Source organism: Panthera onca, chromosome Y (assembly GCF_046562875.1).
Source record: "Panthera onca isolate mPanOnc1 chromosome Y, mPanOnc1 haplotype 2, whole genome shotgun sequence".
In the NCBI taxonomy this organism is placed as follows: Eukaryota; Metazoa; Chordata; class Mammalia; order Carnivora; family Felidae; genus Panthera; species Panthera onca.
Window position 1 is genome coordinate 25323986 of NC_138358.1, and position 23970 is coordinate 25347955.

Consider the following 23970-nt stretch of genomic DNA (forward strand, 5'->3'; position numbering starts at 1 on the left):
ACATTACGGATTGTAAAGTGCAGAAGCTGGTGTGGTTATAAACCTTCTCCAGTCCCATGACAACCGCACAGCTTTATCAGTGTGCGCGTTACGCCGATATACAGATGACACTGGTTGTGATTAGTAAGCAAAGCTGGTGTCAAGGGGCCATCTGGCATTTTATGGATAGGCACAACTGAAATACGCCAGGTGGGTTACACTCCTTTGAACACACGCAGGGAAATCAGTAACTGCTTGGTATTACAAAAAGCACCTTCCTGTTCAGAAGGCCAACTCCATCTATCACCGCTCTTTTCCTCTACCACGGAGGCGATGCAGTGGCTCAGAAATGGATACCTGCCTGTAAGTAAAGCATTCAGGGAGTCTAACGGACTCAGGAAGGTGGGCAGTCCTTACGCTCTGGAGATGACGGCCAAACTGCCACCCTGGAAAACAGGGCCACAGTAGAGCCATACGAAGCAGGTGACCGGGACCGGTAATGTGCTTTATTGGGTGTGTATACTGCCATTTTCGTCCAGACAATCAGCCAGCATCTTCTAGAACTACTTAAACCCTTTGCATTTGGTCATCCTTGGTTGATCTCATAATCATATTATTCTGGAAAGTGTATCCATGAACGTTTGGCCATCTCCACATTCAAAGACATTCCCCACCGCTCAGATTAAGTCAGAGTGAACTCTGATGAGCGCAACTATTTAAAAGCATCTGCGTTAGGGTCTTCAAAACATATTGGTCAATTTGAGCAAAACCAGATTTTGATAAGCTCTCTCTACCTCCCTCATTCTTTTGATCACCTTTAGAAAGGAACTGACTCTGAATAGTGAATGAGTGTTTTGTTTATGGGAATGGTCTGGTTTCCGTGATGCTTCACTGTAGACTTTCATGTCACCCTAAATATTGCTCCCTGACTATGTGTTACCTCCAAAGGTATTTTGTAAATCCAGAATGGGTTAATTTCTTTGCCGAGAGCTTTGCATGCAAATCTAAGAAGGACGTGGTTTCTGCTCTAGACCAGAGAAAGACTGCCAAAACAGTAGTTCTAGGACACTGTGCAATGGACCCTAATAAAGGAAAATGTACATGGTGCGCTTAGAATACAGAGGAGGGACACTCAGCATGTCTTGGGAGAATCAGAAAAACAGCTGGAGTGTTTCTTTTAATTGTCCCCTTTCCTCAGAAAATGGGGAAATCTGCTGACCTTTCTTTCGTAAATTAGACAACTACGAGAAGAGTATACATTTCTTGGACTCTAAATCCCATTAAGAGTTACACTCCTCAGGGCGCCTGGGTGGCTCATCGGTTAAGCGTCCGACTTCGGCTCAGGTCATGATCTCACGGTCTGTGAGTTCGAGCCCCGCGTCGGGCTCTGTGCTGACAGCTCAGAGCCTGGAGCCTGTTTCAGATTCTGTGTCTCCCTCTCTCTGACCCTCCCCCGTTCATGCTCTGTCTCTCTCTGTCTCAAAAGTAAAATAAAACACTAAAAAAAAAAAAAATTAAAAAAAAAAAAAAAAAGAGTGAGAAAGGCCAGGGGCACCTGGGTGGCTCGGTCGGTTAAGCGTCTGACTTCGGCTCAGGTCATGATCTCACGGTCCGTGAGTTCGAGCCCCGCGTCAGGCTCTGTGCTGACAGCTCAGAGCCTGGAGCCTGTTTCAGATTCTGTGTCTCCCTCTCTCTCTGCTCCTCCCCTGTTCATGCTCTGTCTCTGTCTCAAAAATAAATAAACGTTAAAAAAAAAAAAAAATTTAAAAAAAAAAAAAGAGTTACACTCCTCTTTTTCAAATAACATGAGCCAACTGTTTACGGAGGGCCCACTTGGCACAGCCATAGCACCTTTCGAAATCAACCATATAACCATTCAAAATTTACAATCGAGGAAAGTGCCACTATATTCTGCAAAGGGTTTTTTGGGGATTTGTAGAAGAAATCTCAGAAACATCAAAATCGACCTCTGGGGACGCCTGGGTGGCTCAGTCGGTTAAGCGTCTGACTTCAGCTCAGGTCACGATCTCGCGGTCCGTGAGTTTGAGCCCCGCGTCGGGCTCTGGGCTGATGGCTCAGAGCCTGGAGCCTGCTCCTGATTCTGTGTCTCCCTCTCTCTCTGCCCCTCCCCCATTCATGCTCTGTCTCTCTCTGTCTCAAAAATAAATAAAACGTTAAAAAAAAATTAAAAAAAAAATGACCTCTGAATGATATTCTATGCTCATGCATTGAAGGACAAATACTGTTACGATGTCTATACTACCCAAAGCGAGCTACAGATTTAATGCAATCTCTATCAAAATACCAACAGCATTTGTCACAGAACTAGAACAAACAATCCTAAACTTTGTATGGCACCACAAAAGACCTGAACAGTGATAGCAATCTTGAAACAGAAGAGCAAACCTGGAGGCATCACAACTCCAGACATCAAGTTACATTACAAAGCAGCAGTCGTTAAGACAGTGTGGTATTGGCACAAACACAGACACACAGATCAATAGAACAGAACGAAAAACCACCATAATATCATCAATTAATCTTTGACAAAGGAAGCAAGAATATGCAACGGTAAAAAGTCTCTTCAACAAATGGTGCTGGGAAAACTGGACAGCAAAATGCAAAAGAATGAAACTGGACCACTTTCTTACACCATAGGCAAAAACAAACACAAAACAGATTAAATTTAGACCTAAATGGGAGACCTGAAATCATAAAAAGTCTCGAAGAGAGTATAGGCAGTAATTTTTCTGAAATCGGCTAGAACAACATTTTCCTAGATAGCTCTCCAGAGGCAAGGGAAACAAAAGCAAAAATCAACTATTGGGACTACATCAAAATAAAGAGCTTCTGCACAGCGAAGGAAACAATCAGCAAAACAAAAAGACAACTTACTGAATGGGAGAAGATACTTACCAATAATATATCCAATAAAGGGTTAGTATCCAGGGTATATAAAAACCTTATACAACTCAATTCCCAAAAAACTAATAATCCAATTAAAAAATGGGCAGGAGACATGAACAGATCCTTTTACAGAGAAGCCATCCAAATGACCGACACATGAAAAGATGCTCAATATCACTAATCATCAGGGAAATGCAAATCAAAACTACAATGAGATCCCACCTCACACCTGTCAGAATGGCTAAAATCAAAAACGCAAGAAACAGCAAGTGTTGGCGAGGATGTGGAGGAAAAGGAACCCTCATGCCCTGCTGGTGGAAGGGCAAAGTGGTGCAGCCACTGTGGAAGACAGTATGGAGGTGCCTCAGAAACGTAAAAACAGAATTACCACATGATGCAGTAATTCCACTGGGTGTTTACCCAAATGATACAAAAACACTACTTTCAAAAGATATATGCCCCCTTATGTTTATAGCAGCATTATTTACAGCAGCCAAATTATGGAAGCAGCCCAAGTGTCTATCAACAGATGAATGGATGAAGAAGTTGTGGTACATGTATACAATGGAATATTACTCAGCCATAAAAAAGAATGAAACCTTTCCATTTGCAACAACAGGGATAGAGCTAGAGTATAACGCAAAGAGAAATAAGTCAGAGAAGGACAAACACCACAGGTATTCATTCATAGGTGGAATTTAGGAAACCAAACACACAAAGAAAAAAGAAAAAACAAAAAACCAGACTCATAAGTGTAGACAACAAACAGGTGGTTATCAGACAGGAAGTGAGGGTTGGGGGGAATAGGTGACATGGATGAAGAGCACACTTACCATGATGAGCACTGAATAATGTACAGAATTGTTGACTCACTATTATGAGCACTAAGTAATGTACAGAATTGCAGAATCATCAAGATGGCCACTGAGTAACGTACAGAATTGTTGAATCATCAAGACGAGCACTGAGTAATGTACAGAATTACTGATCACCAAGATGAACACTGAGTAATGTACAGAATTGTTGACTTACTATGATGAGCACTGACTAATGTGCACAATTGTTGACTCAGCATGATGAGCACTGAGTAATGAACAGAATTGTTAAACCACTATGATAAGCACTGAGTAATGTACAGAATTGTTCACTCACTATAATGAGCACTGAGTAATGAACAGAATTGTTGACTCACTATGACGAGCACTGAGTAATGAACAGAATTGTTCACTCAGTATGATGAGCACTGAGTAATGTACAGAATTGTTGACTCATCAAGATGAGCACTGAGTAATGTACGGAATCGCAGAATCATCAAGATGAGCACTGAGTAGGGGCGCCTGGGTGGCTCAGTCGGTTAAGCGGCCGACTTCGGCTCAGGTCATGATCTCGCAGTCCGTGAGTTCTAGCCCCGCGTCGGGCTCTCCCCTGTTCATGTTCTGTCTCTCCCTGTCTCAAAAATAAATAAATGTTAAAAAAAAATTAAAAAAAAAAAAAGATCAGCACTGAGTAATGTACAGAATTGTTGACTCACTATGATGAGCACTGAGTAATGTACAGAATTGTTGAATCAAGATGAGCACTGAGTAATGTACAGAATTGTTGAATCAAGATGAGCACTGAATAATGTACAGAATTGTTGACTCATCAAGATGAGCACTAAGTAATGTACAGAATTGTTGACTCATCAATATGAGCACTGAGTAATGTACAGAATTGATGACTATGATGAGCACTGAGTAATGTACACAATTGTTGACTCACTATGATGAGCACTGAGTAATGAACAGAAGTGTTAAATCCCTATGATGAGCACTGAATGTACAGAATTGTTGACTCACTATGATGAGCACTGAGTAAGGTACACAATTGTTGACTCACTATATCGTACACGTGAAACTACTATAACGCTGTATGCTAACTATGCCAGAATTAAAAAAAGTTAAATGAATTTCTGGTGTTCATCCATAATCATACACAAACAAAAGTGAGAACACCCCAGTCTCGTATGGTCTACTGTATTGGATGTTTAGGGTATCATACAGTTCCCGGACTCCCCAAGCAGACACTCATTACTGCCCAGTGACGTAAACTTCTAGCATCCTTGGTTTCACTCGGAGACCTGTTATCTTCGTAGATCTGCACTTCTGATCGGGTCACCCTGGAACAGCAGCCCAGTGATGAGAGGATAACGTTACTATCACCACAGCAAAATGCCCACATCCATGGATTTGTATGTGGCCTGAATACAGACTCCTTGTGCATCCTTTAAAACCCAGACTACTGGCTGAAAAGTATCTTAGCTATTCTGGGGCACGGATATGCAGGGTAATGCTGGCTTTAATGCCAAAATCAAGTCTGACGTCGGCTGAGAAAGTGTCAGCTAAGAACACTGCATCATTTTGTCAGAGGAACAACAGGTCAAATCTCTTGGTCAGGATCGAATATTCTTTTGGTCCGAGGTTGCACAAATATTGTCATTAAGCACATCGTACCCAGGAGGACCATATGTGATGTTCAGAAAACCAGTATTCAGACAGTTGATAAAGCTGTTGATTTGTTTCCTAAATCTAATTTGTTAAATAACAAAGGACAGTATTCACAAGAAGCTGCTTTCAGCAATTATAAACGAGGATCAACTATTTTCTACGTGAATCAACCTGTGGGATGAGACGTCAGTATCGCAAAACTTTGTTGGCTGACGTGGAAACACAGCGTATTCTTATTTTAAAGACTTCTTATTATCAAAGAAAAATTGAGAAATCCTCTCAGCTTAAGAATCACAAGAAACATCCTACTTACTCACAAGATGTTCAACATGGCTCTGCAACAATCTCATATTCTATTCCTTTTAGAAGGACAATAGCCTCCCAAAACCTCAGTTCCTCATCAGCAGGGGCCTACATGACCTACGTAACCCTGTATCATGTGCCATCCCAACAATGACTTTTGAGAGTAAAAGGGGGTGGGCTAACCAGGTGGGACAGTGGGCAGCATGTGTCCAGGGGGCTGTCCTTGGTGAACAGATGGTCACCCCTCACATCAGAAGGAAGCTGGCTGGTTGAATCCAGCCATTTTTGCCCTCTGGCTACATACTAGAATCATTCTGGAGAACACACACAAACATACATATAAACACGTATGTTCAGACACACGTCTACACGTCCAAATACGTATGCGTGCACGTGTACACATACTTAGATGCTTCGGCCCTACACCAGACCAATGAAATACCATTTCCGAAAATGGACTGAATCTTGAGCAACAACCATTTTTAGAAGCTCCCCTAAATGATACAAATACGCAGCACTTGACTGAGCACTTGTGGACTGGATAACCTCCACATCCAACATCCTGGGATCACAACTCGTGAGAATGAATTGACAGCATTTAGTGTTGTCAACATTTTATAACTGCATACTAGTCTCATTTCTAGAACACAAAATACTTAACACCAGTAAGATACTAACATTTATTGATGAAGGGTTTATAGTTTACAAAACAGTTTGTCAACAACATCTTTTTTCCCCCCCTCACATTAAGCTTGCGAGAAAGATTGGTTATCGTTATCAGGGACTTTCCGTAGATGAGGATATCGAGGCTAAAAAGATCAAACCCATAGTGACAAGTTATATCTTAAGATGAGCATACGGAATAATCAAGCCCAGGTCCTGATTCTAAGGACATAGATGGGAGCGGGTATGAAGGATGCCGACCGCAGAGGTCTGAATCCACCTGTATCATTTCCTAGCTCCACGAGCTGGGACGAGTCACGCAACCCCTCTGTACGTCATCTCCAACCTGAGAACCATACTGACACGCTGTTTGTAATGCCCATGTAAGTACTGCACGACATTCTACGTGGCAGGCCTTAGCAGTGGGCCCAATAAATATTAATGGCATTAGGATGGCTACTAGATTCCTTTCCTCTCTCCCCGTCCCCTGCTTTTCCTACCATAATTACTACTACAGCTAGAGCTAATAATAATAATAATCCCTGCTATTGGCAGAGTAAATGGCCCTTTAAATAGACAAACTCAATTATAATAAACCCTTTGAGCTACTCTTTACCCCCTTCCCACACACTCTGCCAAAGCAGCAACATGAAGCGTGAACGACCTTCAAAGATGACGCTCTACGAAACCAGACACCCCAGGAGTGCACCAATGTTGAAGTCTGGCCATCTCTGTGTGACACGGCGAAGGTGTGATGAGACTGCACGCAGATGCTAAGCTGCATTTAGAAGCAGTGACCAGACGTGCCGCTCCAATCTGCCTTCCAGAATGAACCGAGACCCACTGCAAGTGGAACACTGGCTGCCAGCCTCCAACCGCAGCACCTCCAGACTTGCCACGGTGTTCAAAGTAAGGCCCGGCTCGTGCTGGGGAAGCCGCCAGCCAAGGGTGGAGCACAGTGGTGGGTATGAGGGGGCGGCCATGGCGGCCCCAGGAGCTACCACGCTGCAGGCAACCCTCCCGTCGGCCCACCCTGTCTTGGGGGGGCAACGCCACGTGTGGTTCTCATCACCCAATCCGCTCCCAACTCCCCCATCCCTTCCCACGGATCCGATCACCGTGGCATGAAGGCTTCCCAGTGAATTACGAGCCCAAAGCACCCCAGACATTCCAACAACTCGACACAACTTAGAAACGGTGAAAAGGATAAATTGTGAGCAACTGTTTGGTTCCAAAATGCTATTCTTTTATGATTTTCCAAGACTTTATTTATTTGGAAATTTCTACAGAGTCACAAAATATGCTTGAGTAGTCTATCTAGCGGAGCCCCTACAACGTGAAGCTGAAAGAGGGAAAAAAGTGATTATGGATCATGTCCTAGACACGTCATCTTTGTTTTGCAAATTAAATTTGTTATGCCACATTAGCTCAAAGATATGAACATTTTAACAATTCCACATCTACAAACTGCAAGAAAAACAAATTAGATTTTAAAACGTATTCAGTTCCGAGGACCTAGCTTCCTGCAGGATCTGTTTTTCATCTGAAGACAGAAAAACTATTCTAAATGACTACATTTCCATTTTCACCATTTAATTTCATCCTCATTGTTGTAATTCATGTTTTTCAACATATTTAAAACATCGAAAATAATGGAAACCTTCGTGATAGATGATAAACTAAGTATTAGTTTGATCTAATAATCTAAATATTCTTCATATTAATACCATCACGGTTAGGAATAATAGAATCGGTACCATGTGACAGGGTTCTCTGTTCTTTGCAATATGGACTCATTTGGATTCAGATATGTTTAGAATTTTAAGTCTAATCATCATCTTGTATGTATTAACAACTACCTTATAGACTATTTTCTCTGCTGAATTACTTGTTTTTTATGTTAATGTTTTATGTTTTAGGATAGTGACAATACAGTAATTATACAGTTCTCACTATGTGACAAACAGTATTCTGTGCTCCTTACCTGCATTAAGTCATTTAGCCTCAGACGCGTTCTATAATTTGGGTGTAATCATTATCCATCATGTATAGATTAGGAAATGAGGAACAGAGATGTCAAGTAACCTTCCCAAGGTCACACAGCTCTAAGCGGTAGAGCCTGGATTTGAACTGTCAGCACGAACCAGGAAAAAGAAGTGCTGACTCATCTTAACACCCATCAATTAAATGTGTGGTCTATGAGTGTGTCAATCCACATGCAAACTGAGTAATTTTAAATCGAATGGATATGACTGAGACAAACGTATCCCAGTTTTAAGATGGAAATACACACGGTCCTTGTCAAACTACTCACCCCGAGGACGCGAGACATGCTCAGTACGCCTTGGCAGCCTGGCCTCTCTCGTTCGAAGTGCTGAAGAGCTGCTGGGATGGAGATAACGAATTAGCAAGCCAGACAAGCAAATCCATCCATCTAAACCAGATCCATCCCAGATCCATCCATCTAAACCATCTGGGTTTAGAGCAGAACAAGGATTTTTCAGTCGTGCAAGCATCATTTCATCAGACTTCCTGCGGTCGATCATCAGTAAGCGGTCGCTGAGTGCGTACTGCGACGCCCTCCGCTAAATCCTGGGGCTTTTCAAAGGTCTGACTCGGGGCGCCGGGGTGGCTCAGTCGGTTACGCATCCCACTTCAGCTCAGGTCATGATGTCACGGCTCGTGAGTTCAAGCCCCGCGTGGGGCTCGTGCTGACAGCTCAGAGCCTGGAGCCTGCTTCCGATTCTGTGTCTCCCTCTCTCTCGGCCCCTCCCCTGCTCACTCTTTGTCTCTCTCAATCTGTCTCAAAAATAAACATTAAAAATAAATAAAAATAAAACCACAGGTCAAAGGTCAGGCTACTGAAGCCACAGTTAACCACAGTGCTAACTGAAGCCTTGGCTATGACAAGTCTCTAAAGGTAGTCTCTAAAGGCCCGATTAGTACAGTCTCTAAAGGCCCCACACCACCTTGGAATTTCAGTGACCAGTATTCAGCTGAGAAGTCACGTGCCTTTCCATGGACCTGACCCCAGGGACGGGGTTGGGAGGGAGTCTCTATCACCCTGGGCCACCTTCCATGCAGGACTTACACTCCTGTCTCAGACTGGCCAGGAGTCATCTCTGTCCATCATGACAGTCTCATCCACAATTACGTCCACACACAGCAGTCCATCAATATCGCTGAATGACTACATTCACGCATTGCGGAGACAACTCATAACCTCTTAACACAACTACGTGGGACAAAACACTTGAAGGGATGGGCTCTAAGGGGTGTGTTTCAACAAACCTACTATATTACATTATACACGTCCTCGTCTTCACGCATTTAAACTTCTAGCATCAAGGCTCATGGCATGTCACAATTTATAAATTCATTAAGACCTAAGCTCAAACAGCTTGGTTGTTAAAATTTGTGGGGAGAGGTTACCTAGGTGGTAAAAAAGCCTAGCAGCTAATTAAACATCAATACCTAACCTGTGTTCTGTTCTCATTCATGAGTGCACACTTGTATATGCTCACATCATCTTCAGCAGTCTGGGTTACTGATTAGATGTTGGAAGCCACATATGGAAATAGGAGTCTTACACACCTTTAATTGTATTAGCTTGTTCACTACATGATCATTTAAATTACTGTCAGTTATTTGGCTAGGTTATCTCATACTAATGGCCTTTTATACAATGTTCTGTATTCAAATTTGAGATAGGAATCTCTAGGAAGTAAATTATACACAACATTCATGTATACCTGTGATATATACATGACACCTTAGTTTTACATGTAGTCACTATGTCTCTAAATCTGTATGTGTACTCTCTGAATTTTCTGTAATGAAAATGTGCTTCTTTAGAAATTAGAAAAATATTTTACACTAAATCCTAAACTAATTTATTCTAAATGAAATTCTAATAGGACTTGAGTGCATTCGTGTGTGCACACAAGCAGTTTCACCGCCAGTTTTCAAGTCCTAGATATTTTGTATTAGCTCTAACTATGAGAGCTATCGAATAATTGTACTAGCCAATACAGAAATTGTTATGCCTATTTTTTATTTTTTAAGGCATTCATGTATGTAAGTATGTATGTAAGTAATCTCTACGCCCCCAACACAGGGCTCAAAGTCACGATCCTGAGATCAAGACTCGCGTGCTCTTCTGACTGAGCCAGCCAGGTGCCCCACCTTCCAATTATTTTTTAAAGTTAACTTTCTGGGGCGCCTGGATGGCTCAGTCGGTTAAGCGGCCGACTTCGGCTCAGGTCATGATCTCGCGGTCCGTGAGTTCGAGCCCCGCGTCGGGCTCTGTGCTGATAGCTCAGAGCCTGGAGCCTGTTTCGGATTCTGTGTCTCCCTCTCTCTGACCCTCCCCTGTTCATGCTCTGTCTCTCCCTGTCTCAAAAATAAATAAACGTTAAAAAAAAAAAAAAAGTTAACTTTCTTCGGGGCACCTGGGTGGCCCAGTCGGTTAAGCGTCCGACTTCAGCTCAGGTCATGATCTCGCAGTCTGTGAGTTCAAGCCCCGCGGAGGGCTCTGTGCGGACAGCTCGGAGCCTAGAGCCGCTTCGGATTCTCTGTCTCCCTCTGTCTCTGCCTCTCCCCCACTTGTGGTCTGTCTCTCTCTGCCTATCAAAAATAAATAAATGGAAAAAAATTAAAAAATTTTAAAGTTAACTTTCTTCACACACAAAAAAAATAATAATAATTCCTAAAGTGGACTTAATAAAGTAGTAGCTAGGTGGCACCTCAGTAAACATTTTAAATAAAAATAAACATTAAGGGGCACCTGGATGGCTCAGCTGGTTGAGCATCTGATTCTTGATTTCAGCTCAGGTCATGATCCCAGGGTCATGGGTCGAGCCCCGTACTGGGTTCTGCACTTTGCATAGAGCCTGCTTGGGATTCTCTCTCCCTCCCTCTCCCCCTCCCCCATGCATGCTTACACCCATGCACACATGGGCACACTCTCTCCCTCTAAAATAAAAAAAGGAAAAGAAAATCCACCAGCCTCAGAATACAGACACAGCTATAAAGTACAAGACGAAAATAAAATTTTAAAAATTAATAAACAAACACTGAAATCTGGCTTTTATTCGGGACAGAACCTAGTTCATCTACATTTCAAATCAGTAAGTACCCTGCAGGTTACAGGTGAGAAAGGCAAGAGATGAGGGAGACAAAAATGACCACTAATCTAACTGAACTGCTTTCTGATTTTTACAAAGTTAATTTTGTACCGAGATTTCAGTCACTGACTCTGGTAAGCAACAAAAGTAGCCCTTGTGACGCAGCAAGGAGATGATTAAAAACCAACAAACTGCTGTGAACCGTTTCTCACTCCTCTGTGCAGGTGACGTGGGGCATAAAATACAGGGAGGGGAGACTCAGCCGTTTCCACCTGGAAGGAGGCCACATGAAACTGAGGCCTCCTAGGACCCATGGTTTCTTGCTGGCATTCACACCCTTCTGGGGTGGGCAATGTCCCCCTCAGGGGGCAGTCTGCAAATACTTACAGAAAACAAAACGCATCCTGAACATTCCAGGAAGCCTATTTCCACACGCAGGCTGGATCCACCTGACATCAATTTTTATTACGAACGTCCTCTTGGGAGGATATACGACCACTCTTCTGAAAGTCACTCACTAACTAAGGGCAACGATTTCTGAGAATCTGCTGTGCTTAATTGCTACCATCACTTTAACTGAGTTCCTTGAACAAAATCAAGGATCACAAGTGTCCTCAGCTCTTTGATAGCAGCCAACGTACAACCACGGGGAAAAGGAAACTGTAAGAGTGACGACAGTTTTTTTCAACAGAGTATACACTAAGACCAGCCTCTGTTTATTAGGTTCCAGTGAAACGGTTAACGATACAGCCCTGAGCACAGATGAACCTGGGTTTCTTTCCTTTGCTTATTGTCCAGATCGTCTGGGAAAAGTGTCTTAGTGGGTCTGTGAGACCACTCTATGTCCTCCTGAGCATTTATTGCGGGGACTGAGATGGGGAATATACGGTCAGCAAAGACTCTGGCGCATAGTATGGGGACATAGTATGTTAGCTGGTTGTTATTAACGCTTACTATTTTCATGCACAGAACACGTAATCAACTACAAAGGGCACCGCACAAAATTTCAGGAGCGCTTGTCCAGCCCAGGAGCTTCCAGACCTTGGCACCTACCCTCATCAGTGATCAGTGGTTGGACCAGAGACGGATCCAGATGTATAGCTGACCAATCATATGTTCTCTCCAGCAGAAGAACAGCTATCCTTAGTGCCGTCCGCCGGGTCTGAGGCAATGTAAACTTCCCAACTGAGGGGCTCCCACATCCGGCCACGTGCACCTTGAGAAACAAAGAAAGTGGATCTCCTGAGACAGAAGAAGATAAAACATGCCGGCATGAATCCGCAAGAGCCTGGCAATCCAAAGCAGAGGTGTGGCATCTGAGGGATTTCCCTTCCTAGTGTCCATCCTCTACACTGCCATCTCTCCCTAGCTTCATATCCTTAAATTTTTTTCATTGTTTATTTATTTTTGAAACAGAGAGGGAAACACAGAAGGAGCAGGGGAGGGGTAGAGAGAGAGGGACACACAGACTCTGAAGCAGGCTCCAGGCTCTGAGCTGTCAGCACAGAGCCCGACGCAGAGCTTGAATTCACCAGGCGTGAGATCATGACCTGAGCCAAAGTCGGATGCTTAACCAGCTGAGCCAGCCAGAGCCCCTCCCTGGGTCCCTATTCTAAAAATAATGTTTTTAACATATACAACGACTTTCACTTTTTCTCTCAGCAACCAATGGGATCTTAACTAATGCAGGGAATCTCGGGAACAGATTATTTTTAAGAGGTAATTATTTCAGTCTTTCAATTTATAAGTAGGATCCAATAATCAAGACGGTCTCATTTCAGGTGTAGCAGAAAATGTCTTCTCTCCCCTCTTCTTCGAAGATAACATCTGAGTATACAGAAGAGTATTTCCGAGCAAGACTTACTTGATGGGCCCCAGGCCCAGAAGGACCCACATTTAAAGATCACCATTCAGGGGCGCCTGGGTGGCGCAGTCGGTTGGGCGTCCAACTTCAGCCAGGTCACGATCTCGCGGTCCGTGAGTTCGAGCCCCGCGTCAGGCTCTGGGCTGATGGCTCAGAGCCTGGAGCCTGTTTCCGATTCTGTGTCTCCCTCTCTCTGCCCCTCCCCCGTTCATGCTCTGTCTCTCTCTGTCCCAAAAAATAAATAAATGTTGAAAAAAAAAAAAAAAAAAAAAATAAAGATCACCATTCTGAAATTCGTAATAATTTTATCTTTCAACTTGTGTTTGCTTAAGATTTTTTTTTAAGATCTTATTTTTGGGGCACCTGGGTAAGTCAACAGGCTGAGCGTCTGACCCTTGGTTTCAGCTCAGGTCATAATCTCATCGTCCGTGAGATGGAGTCCCACTTGAGATTCTCTCTCTCTGTCACTTCCCCATTCGCCAATGTGCTCTCTCTCTCTCTCTCTCTCAAAATAAAAAAAAATGCTTTAAAAAATATGTTTTAGTTTTAAGTAATGTCTACACCCAACGTGGGGCTTAAACTTACAACCCCAAGATCAAGAGTCACATGCTCTACTGAGCGAACCAGGCACCCCTTTTTTTAATGTTTTTTTTTTTATTTTTGAGAGACAGCAAAAGTGGGGGAGGTGTCAGGGCAGGGGGGCCAAAGCATCCGAAGCAGGCTGTAAACTAACAGCACTGGGCATTATGCGATGTCAACACGAATAATAAAATTCATGCCGGTAACTTAAAATTTTAGTTTTTCTTCATTTAGAAAGACACGAAATAGTAAACAATATACTCTATGACAAGTTGAGAGAGGTGGACCGTGGAGATATGGAAAAGGTTTTGAATGGCACTTCCCCCCTTCTTTTTGAACAAGAGTTCTTGTGTTTTCCTCCCGCATTGGACCTTGCAAATTGTATCCAGCTCTGTTCCTGGGACTTTTTGGTGCAAATACAGATGGAAGTTCTGATTGAGTGGCAAGCTCTGCCTTGGTCTATGCTGCCACGGTTTGCTTCCTGGTCTGGGGTTCACTGAGGTGTCCTCTGGCATTGTGGAGCGTTAATTTTGTTCCTGATAGTAGGGTCATGATGCTGGTTTTTGTTCTGGTTCTCAAATGCCACCAGGACTCTGCATCCCAATCTCAGGCTGGTCCTGATTCTCCTAGCCCTTCTATGACTGCTCATCAGGCTGAACGGAAGCTTCTAGGCTCTCTGATCACCATGCTAGGCTTATTTTAGCTCAGGCTCTCTATTCAGGTACCTCCTTGTGCCAAACCTTCCTATGGCTCCGGTCCCACACTGGCTAAATTGGGAACGTCTCCAAGAACAGTGGTTTTCAACCCTGGCTACACATTAGGCTTCCCTGGGAGGCATTTGCTTGCTTGTCCTTTCCTAATAATACGGATGCCAGGAATTAGTATGCTGATTTTCTTTCCTTTTTTTTTTTTTTTTTTTTTAATTTATTCTGAGAGACATATAGAGAGCAAGCAGAGGAGATGCAGAGAGAGGGGGAGACAGAACACCAAGCAGGCTCTGTGGTGGCAGCACAGAGCCCAAAGAGGGGCTCGAACTCACAAACCGTGAGATCATGACCTGAGCTGAAATCAAGAGTTGGACGCTTAAGCGACTAAGCCATCCAAGCGCCCCTCGCATGCTGATTTCCTATGTCATTGTCCCGCTTTCCTTCTCCCAGTCTTCAACGGTGCTAGTGGGTGGGATGGGCTTTCCCCCTTTGCACAGGCAGGAACTTGCCCTAAATTATATCCCCATTTCCCCGCATCTATGGGGAGCCTATCAAAATTAGTAGTCCTCAGATCATCACGTCACCTAACGAGGAGGCCACAGCCCAGAGGCTGCACTGAAGATTTAGGCATGATGGTGCCTCCTAGTTTGAACATGCAGAGAGAGAAGGGAGGAGGCCCCAAGTCTAAGTCATGAGAATCCCCATTTCCTCGCTGGGTGCAGGATGAGCCTCTAAAGATCCGGGGAAAGTACGGCTGGACAGCTAGCTTCACTTCTCACTCTGTTCATGGAATGTCTTTGTGAAAATGCCTACTGTGAACACCTGTGAGTGGACAGCTATCCTTGACTCTGGTACTGGGGAAACAGCACAGTAACACGGTCGACAAATGAATCCTGGCTCTGCTAATGGTCAGTGATGTCAAGAAAGTGAGCCTCCTGGGGGCGCCTGGGTGGCGCAGTCGGTTGGGCGTCCGACTTCAGCCAGGTCACGATCTCGCGGTCCGTGAGTTCGAGCCCCGCGTCAGGCTCTGGGCTGATGGCTCGGAGCCTGGAGCCTGTTTCCGATTCTGTGTCTCCCTCTCTCTCTGCCCCTCCCCCGTTCATGCTCTGTCTCTCTCTGTCCCAAAAATAAATAAAAAACGTTGAAAAAAAATTTAAAAAAAAAAAAAAAAAAAAAGAAAGTGAGCCTCCTCCTGCTGGTCAGCCAGCCTTAAAAGGTGGTGCCGCTGTAGGGACTCAACTCACGGCGTTCTTAGGAATATTACCTGCATTGGTATTCCTAAATTGCTTGAGAGAGGCAAAGTGCAAACACCATGCGAGAGTGTGTTAAATAAATAAACACAAATACAAATTGGACAGCACTTATGTTTTCCCTTAACGACATAAAATACAAAGCTAATAAAAAATATATTCAGAGGGTTTTTGTGTTGCACAAGGTACCACAATGATTTACGATTCTAGCAAAGAAAATAAGAGGCATGAACCAAATATCAGGAATACGTGTAAATAATGGAAACATTCCATGATTTCAATAATTACAATGCCAACACGTAATGAAAATATAGCCTGGGTGGGTGTTAATTTAAGTACTGTAAAAGTGTGGTCGCTGATGTGCTTGACTACATTGTTACAAAAGTATTTATCTTCTAAAAATTAAGCAAAAATGTTATTTTATTTTATTTTTCTTTATAACATAAAACGAACTTAAATATTTGTGCTCACAGAATGGTGAAATTAAGCTTAATCACATGTAAACGTTATCTTATGAATGTTTCGTATTTTTCTTTTTAACGTTTATTTATTATTGAGAGATACAGAGAGAGCATGAGCATGGGAGGGACAGGGAGAGACACACACACAGAATCCGAAGCAGGCTCCAGGCTCTGAGCTGTCAGCACAGAGCCCGACGCGGGGCTCAAACTCACAAACTGTGAGATCATGACCTGAGCTGAAGTCGGACACTTAACTGGCTGAGCCACCCAGGCACCCCTTATGAATGTTTCTATACACTGAAAAATCCAATTTTTTCCTAAAATGGAAGAAATATATGGTCACCTTTGGATTTGAACTAATTTCCTAAAATTTGAAGTACATGAAAAATAAATAAATAAAAATAAAGTTTGAATAAAAAGAACCATTCAGGGATGAAGAACCCAGTAACTGAAATTAAAAGTACACTAGAGGGAATAAATAGTAAATCAGAAGAAGCAGGAGAACGGATCATCAACCTGCAGGACAGAGTAATGGAAAGCAACCAAGCTGAACAGGAGAGAGAAAAAATAGAGAACTCCCATCAAAATGTACCCAAGGTGCGGGGTGCCTGGGTGGCTCCATCGGGTAAGCATCCGACTTCAGCTCAGGTCATGATCTCACACTCTGTGAGTTTGAGCCCTGCGTCGGGGTCTGTCCTGACAGCTCAGCTCGGAGCCTGGAGGCTGCTTCCGATTCTGTGTCTCCCTCTCTCTGCTCCTGTCCTGCTCACGCTCTCTCTCTCTCTCTCAAAAATAAATAAACACTAAAAGAAATTTAAAAAAAAATCTACCCAAAGCAGTTCACACCAAGACACAAGTAATTAAAAAGGCAAACAGTAGTGATAGAGAATTTTCCAGCAGCAAGAGAAAAGAAAGCAGATACCCACAAGGGAAACCCCATAAGGTTATCGGCTGATTTTTGAGCAGAAACTGCAGGCCAGAAGGGAAGAGCAGGATATATTCAAAGGGCTAAAAAGAAAAACAAAACACAAACAAACAAAAACCTGCAACCAAGAATACTCTATCCAGCAAGGCTCTCACTCAGAATAGAAGGAGAGATACAGGGTTTCCCAGACAAAAGTTAAAGGAATTCATCGCCACTAAACCAGCCCTACAAGAAATGTTAAAGAGGAGTCTTTGAGTGGAAAGGAAAACCCATAGGAAGTAAGAAAAGTAGAACGTACAAGTATTTTTTACGTCCAAAAAAATAAATTGATGAAAAGTATGACACTACATACCTAAATTGGGAGAGGGAGTAAAAATTAAGTCCTTTTAGAATGGGTCCAAACTTAACCAACTTAACCTAGAGTGCTATATGTATGTCATATACAAACCTAATGGTAACCACAAATCAAAAAATCAGTAATAAACATGCAAAAAATAAAAAGAAGTAAAAGTATATCACTAAAGAAAGCCAGGAAAATGTGAGAGGAAAGAGTCAAAGGAAGGAGTAGAGAAGAACTACAAAAACCGTAAGCCAGTAACAAATGACAATAAATGGATATCAACAATTACTTTGAAAGTAAATGGACTAAAGCCTCCAATGAAAAGACATAAGTAGTTTGTATGAAAGCACAGAACACCCCAAACAGCCAAAGCAATCTAGAAGAAGAAAAAAACTGGAGGTTATCCAAATCCCAGCTTTCAAGATAAAGTACAAAACTGTATTAATCCAAGTAGTATGGTACTGGCACAAAAACAGACACATGGGTCAACAGAACACAATAAAGAGCCCAGAAATAAACCCACATTATATGGTCGGTTAATCTTTGACAAAGGAGGCAAGAATACACAATGGGAAGAAGTCTCTTCAACAAATGGTGCTGGGAAAACTGGACAGCAACATACAAACAAATGAAACCGGACCACTTTCTTACACCACACACAAAAATAAACTCAAAATGGATTAAGAACCCAAATGTGAGAGCTGAATCCATAAAAATCCTAGAACATAGCACACGTGCTAATACCTCTGACTTTGGCCGTAGGAACATTTTTCTAGATATGTCTCCTGAGGCGATGGGAAAAAAAGCAAAATTAAACTATTGAGACTACATCAAAATAAAAACCTTCAGGGGCATGTGGGTGGCTCAGTCTCTTGAGAGTACAACAGGTTGTGATCTCTGGATTCGTGCGTTTCAACCCTACATCCAGCTCTCTGCCGTCACTTCAGAGCCCTCTTTGGAACCTCTTTCCCCCTCTCTGCCCCCCGCCCCCTGCTTGTGCACATGCGTGCACGCTCTCTCTCAAAAATAAGCAAACATTAAAAAAATAAAAATAAAAATAAACAGGGTCTGCACAGCAAGGAAACCAACAAAAGTAAAAGACAACACACCCAATGGGAGAAGATATCTGCAAATGACATCCCTAATAAAGGGTTAGTATCCAAAATACATGTAAAGAACTTACACAACTCAAACACACACACACACAAAAAAAACCCCAAATAATCCAATTAAAAAACGGGCAGAGAACCTGAATAGACATTATTCCAAAGAAGACATCCAGACGGCCAACCAACACATGATAAGATGCTCAACATCACTCATCATCAGGGAAATGCAAATCAAAGCCACAATGAAATATTACTTCACATCTGTCAGAATGACTAAAAGGAAAACACAAGAAACAACAACTGTTGGCAAGAGTATGGAGAAAAGGGAACCCCTGGGCACCGTTGGTGGGAACGCAAACTGGTGCAACCACTGTGAAACATATTCTGGAAGTTCTTCAAAAAAACCAAAAACAGAGGGGTGCCTGGGTGGCTCAGTCAGTTAAATCTCCGACTTCAGTTCAGGTCATGATGTGAGAGCAAGTGAGTTCAGGTACTGCACCAGGCTCTGTGCTGACAGCTCAGAGCCTGGAGCTGGTTTCCGATTCTGTGTCCCCCTCCCCCCTTCATGCACTCTCTCTCTCTCTCAAATATAAACATTTTTTAAAAATTAAAAATACAGTTGCTATATGATGCGATAATCCCACTACTGGGTATTTACCCAAAGAATACAAACAAGGTTGTGAGTTCGAGTTCCATGCTGAGTATAAAGATTACTTTTAAGACTGACCTGTAAAAAAATACAAAAACATTAATTCAAAAAGATATATGCACCCCTATGTTTATGGCAGTACTATTTACAACTGGCAAATTACGGAAGCAGCCCAAGGTCCGCCGACAGGTGAATGGGCAAGAAGACGTGGTCTGTATACAATGAAATAGTACTCACCTACAAAAAAGAATGAAATCTTGCCATTTGCAACAAGAAAGATGAATCTGCAGAATATAATTCCAAATGAAGTAAGTCATAGAAAGACAAACACCATATGATTTCTTTCTATGTCGAAGTTAAGCAACAAAACAGGGGCACCTGGGTGGCTCAGTGGGTTAAGCGTTCAACTCTTTGTTTCGGCTCAGGTCATGATCTCCCGGTTTCATGAGGTCGAGCCCGTCACCAGGCTCTGCACTGGCAGTGTGGGACCCACTTGGGATATTCTCTCTCTCTCTCTCTCTCTCTCTCTCTGCCCCTCTGCCACTTGCCCTGTCTCTCTCTCAAATATAAATAAACTTAAAAAAAAAAAAAAAAGGTAACAAAACAAATGAACAAAGAAAAAGAGACAAAGTAAGAAAAAGATTCTTACATACAGAGAACAAACAGGTGGTCACCAGAGGGGCAGTGGGTGGAGGGATGGGGGAAATAAGTGAAGGGTATGAAGAGTAGTTACCATGATGACCACTGGGTAATGTACAGAACAGCTACTGAATCACTGTACTGTGCACCTGAAGTTAATCCAGAACACTGTATGTTAACTGTACCACAATTAAGTTTATTTTTTTTTTAATTTTTTAATATTATTTTTCAGAGAGAGAGAAAGAGAGAGCGAGAGAAGGGGAGGGGCAGAGAGAGGGGGAGACACAGAATCTGAAGCAGGCTCCAGGCTCCGAGCTGTCAGAAAAGAGCCCGACATGGGGCTCGAACCCATGAACCGTGAGATCACGACCTGAGCTGAAGTCGGACGCTTAACCATCTGAGTTACCCAGTGCCCCAAGTTTTTTAATCAAAATTGAATTAAATAAATAAAATTTGGAGTATATGTACGTGAAGTTAAAGGAAAATTACACTTCAGAATTACAAAGTCTTTTGAAGACCCTTAAACTGATGGTCCATATGGAGTGTGTTCTACATTTATAGTTGCTTCTTGAGATGTGAATCTGCAGCTACTCAAGGACGACACTATAAAAAGCTTACTTTCTTAATATGGCACTTTCAAAGTATGCCAAGAGTGGGATAATGTACTCCAAGGTGAAGAGAGAGAGAATAAGGTACTGGAAAGAAAGCCTGGTGCTTAAAACGACAACACAGGTACAGCTAATTGCCTTCCATGAGAAATTTACAAACACAAAACAAGTATGAGGCCAGCACACGGGAGGTAGACTTCCCTAGGTGATGGGATGTTGTTGGAGTGACCTGAACTTGCCATCTTTCCTACGAAGAGAATGGATTTTGTGTTTTCATTATTTTAAGTACGTATGCCCACAGGGATCTAGGACAGTTCTTCAGAACTCGGGGATGTTTTTCCCCTGCACGGAAAATTGCATCAGTCCATATAATTCAACAAATACTACCCCGTCGTGCTCCCACATTTTCCTAGTTCCTGCTCTGTGGCATGTGTGCTGAAAATCCAAACCATAATAGGAGATCCTGAACTTACAACTGTCTTTTACATGTCAGGCTGGGTCCTTTCAAAATTTCACTTTGACTTCCATTTCAGATTGTTTTTTTATAAATTTTTTTTAATGTTTACTTTTGAGAGACAGAGAACAAGTGAGGGAGGAGCAAAGAGAGCGGGAGACAGAGAATCTGAAGCAGGTTTCAGGCTCTGAGCTGTCAGCGACAGAGCCCGATGTGGGGCTCGAACCCACAAACCATGAGACGGTGACCTGAGCCGAAGCCGGATGCTTAACCCACTGAGCCACCCAGGTGCTCCTCATTTCAGATTGCTGACCCATTTTACCTGTTCATTTTGTAGTTTTCCAAACAGGGAATCCATCTGTATAGTTGGGGATGCCACTTTTATCCTAGAAATTTTTGAAGTCGTTGTAAAGAATGTTTTTGAAAGTTTGTGAATTGTGTATCTATTTATGGTTTTAAAATAAAATACAAGATGTTCAGTGAGCACTCACTCAATGGCAACCACACGCTTTTTCAAAGTGCTTGAAAATTAGAGATGAAAAGGCATTTGGAATTGCTTCCTATTCTGCAAAATGTTTTTGGTAGAAGGGCATTGTCATTTTCGTCATTGCTGTCAGAAACAAACATTTGCTAGCATCTATTTCTTTAACGCTAAGTGTAAGGTAAGATCTTGCCTGGGATGCCTGGCTGGCTCAGTCAGTTAGGCGTCCAACTTCTGTTCAGGTCATGATCTCACAGTTCTTGAGTTTGGGCCCTGGGTGGGGGTCTATGCAGACAGCTGGGAGCCTGGAGCCTGCTTCGCATTCTGTGTCTCCCTCTCTGCCCCTCCCCTGCTTGCACTCTATCTTTCCCTCTCAAAAATAAATAAACATTAAGATCTTGCTACAGCTCTGAGCCCCACACCTTCCTACAGGGGAATTTATCACAGGGAAACATTTCCATCCATTCACACTGACTTGATGAGCAACACCCCAAATATCCCATATAACTCAAAAAAAAGCCAAACAATACCATAGCTAATTCAGTGCTTAACAACATGTATGCCAAGTAATATCTACTGTACATTCAAACATAATTAATACTGCAACTAACCTTTGAAGGCATCAAACATCACAGCTGTGTTCTTATTTCTTTGGGGGAATAGTCACAAGATGACTATGTATTGTGCAGTTTTATCTAGTTGAGGAGTAAATAAATTTTTCCCCTGTCTTATATAGAGATCATACCTGCACTTTCACTTGTGTTTAATTCAACAGGTATTTATCGAACACTGCAATGGATACATCGATGTAGACTGCCAGCCTCTTCCTAAGGAGGGGGGCCCAGGCAAGTGCAGACTTTGGAATGCTTCCATCTACCTGTCCGTTTCTTGCACGGCACATGCTCAGTCACGTCTGTGAGCATCTGTGCTTTGTCTTGACATATTTGGTGCATCTGTTAGCGAGATGTATCCTAAGATATCAGGTTTTTTAGGTCTTGGAATTGACAAATCCTTTTTCTATACAAATTAATGGCAATTGCTTCTGTGCCTCACATCATTTCAGCTAAGGAAAGATTTCATAGGGAGTTTCCACTTTCAGATACCAGGAAATCTGTAGTACAATTTGCTGCTCACAATTACTGTTCCAGAGATATGCGGATATGCATGTGATAAAAACAGAGTCTTTTTCTAAGTCTGAAAGGAAGACAGTAAAGGAAGAGCTTTTCCACTGATAGGCTAAGGGGATGTGGGGGGGGGGGGGGGTCACAGCAGCCTCTTGGGGATGCTCTGCCTGTGGAATGAAACGAAATGAAAACTGAGTGCTTGATCCAGCCATACCTGCAGGTAGCCCTACCTCTAAACTTCTAGATTATTTTAACCAGCAATTCTCTTCCTGCTTAAGCCAGTTAGATTACCTGAAACATGCCCACTAAAGATGCCCAACTCTTATACTTACTAGTCTATACTTACTAGATGCCAGCAAAAGCAAGAAGCACCAGTCTTTCCTACCAATGAACTCTGAACACTGTGGAAGCAACTACATCTCTACTGAAATAAAAACTTATAAAGGGTATGGCAACACCTCGTGGACCAACAAAGAGGAGGGTATGGTGAATACTGAACGATATAATGAGGCAGCAGCACCTGATTTAGGCCTTGAAGAATAAATAGGGCTTAATAAAATAGAAAAAAAAAAAATGTGCAAGGACATTCCAGCAAGAGAAAAAAAAATTAAAAAAACAGTGAACTAAAAGCAGAAAGTTTATCTTAAGATTTTTCCCCCTAATCCCTAGCGCAGTCCTTGTCATATACTAAACACTAAATAAAGTTTATTCAAAGAACAAAGGCATAAAGATAAATGATTACCAAAACGATTTCTCTGAGTTAAGACCTTGCTCACTGACATACATCGTTCCTACTGGAAATTATGTTCTTTTATAATAACCTACTTTGTGACACAGCTTCCAGGAAAAGTAACCAGAAAGAGTTACTGCTGTCATTGATACATGGAGAAAGGGCAGCTTTAATTACTTGCTAGGCTTGCTTTTTTTTTTTTCTTCTTTGCCAGATATAAACAAGTTCTCTAAATGCCATAAACAAATCTATAGGTCACATTAAAGACTTCTACCATTTTTCAGTAAAGTTTTAAGTATCTAAATACAAACACCAGTTACAAATTCCGGCCAGAGAAAGAACTGAAGGAAGAAACGAGGTTCTGAAACCTTTGGTTGCCAAATAGCACAACCCTCAGCACCTAATGAGAGCTTACTATGTTATTAATTCATTTTTGTACATGAGCACTTATTAATTCGTTTTTCCAACCGTGTAGGACAGATCTGTGTACCAGGGGTGTTTTCGTCTGATGGGGATCTCGGCTGATAATCTCTGCGTCTGTGTGGATATGGGAAAATGGTTTTCTTTCTAAATTTCCACCCATTAT

At 42.5% G+C, this 23970-nt stretch overlaps 1 long non-coding RNA gene across 5 annotated transcripts in view; it reads right to left on the reverse strand.

The window, feature by feature from the left end:
• LOC145714898 (uncharacterized) overlaps positions 1-23970 on the reverse strand; it is a 516405-nt gene that overhangs the window by 486234 nt on the left and 6201 nt on the right. For 4 of the 5 annotated variants that reach the window (XR_014137034.1, XR_014137036.1, XR_014137037.1 and 1 more), the window contains 2 exons: positions 12518-12680; positions 8653-8720 (listed from right to left, as the gene is read on the reverse strand). This is a non-coding gene — a long non-coding RNA (uncharacterized LOC145714898). Of the gene's footprint in view, positions 1-8652; positions 8724-12517; positions 12681-23970 lie in introns of all 5 variants that reach the window. The other variant, XR_014137035.1, reaches the window with a different exon arrangement.